This window comes from Rosa rugosa, chromosome 6, assembly GCF_958449725.1.
Source record: "Rosa rugosa chromosome 6, drRosRugo1.1, whole genome shotgun sequence".
Classification (NCBI taxonomy): Eukaryota; Viridiplantae; Streptophyta; class Magnoliopsida; order Rosales; family Rosaceae; genus Rosa; species Rosa rugosa.
Genome location: NC_084825.1, coordinates 27,504,067 through 27,504,933, shown reverse-complemented (window position 1 = coordinate 27,504,933; position 867 = coordinate 27,504,067).

The following is an 867-nucleotide window of genomic DNA, read 5'->3' as shown; positions in this document are numbered from 1 at the left end:
AAAACATTTTCGGAGTGCATGAATTTTTGCACAATTCTTATCTTCTAAAATGTAGACAGCAAAAGATCCGAATCTGCGTCCACAGAGTTGACCCATTTATTAGTTCCTTTCCTTGGCTTTGACCCTTGCATAATATTTGGTCAGGTCTGCTTGTGTGAGAGAGAAAGCGAGGAGAGTTTCTGGAAAAACTCGTTTGTCAACTTTAAACGTTTAGCTTAATATTCATTCTTTTTTAACCCAACGTTGAATCCTCAAACATATTTCAGACAAAAGCACACAGTTCAAAAGAGTCTACACCGATTGCCTAACCATTTAAGCTAGCTCCTTTATTTCAAAGAGAAAGAGAAGCCAAGCAAGCAAAGACATATCTGAAGGTCTCTCCAACCCCAACTCCTTTGAAAACTGTATGCAAGAGAATTTGATAAGGTATTCTGTTTATGATTTGGGTTTGTTCAATTGTTCATTGTTCTGTTTTTGGTTTTGCTCGTATGGGTCATGATTGTCTGCGTTCCATCTGGGTTTTCTCTGTTTTGATCCTCCTCTTTACTCTGCCTATCATTTCTTCACGTGTGATCTCTTGATCATGATCTGCATATGAGTTTATTTATCTTTTGTGTATGCAAACATTTTCTCTCTGATTATCTTGGTCTTTATTTTTCAATGTTTCATTAATTATTAGCAATTTTCAACCATTTGGGAATTTTAACTATGCCTATATGAGCAGAAAGATGCTGATACTTTGTTCTATATATGTTAGAGTTGATTCAATGCAGCAGAGAAAGATCACACTTAATCTCAGGTAGGCAGTTGCTATAGGATTCAATACAATGAAGTGTTTCTACTACTTTAAGGAAAAGTCTAAGAGCA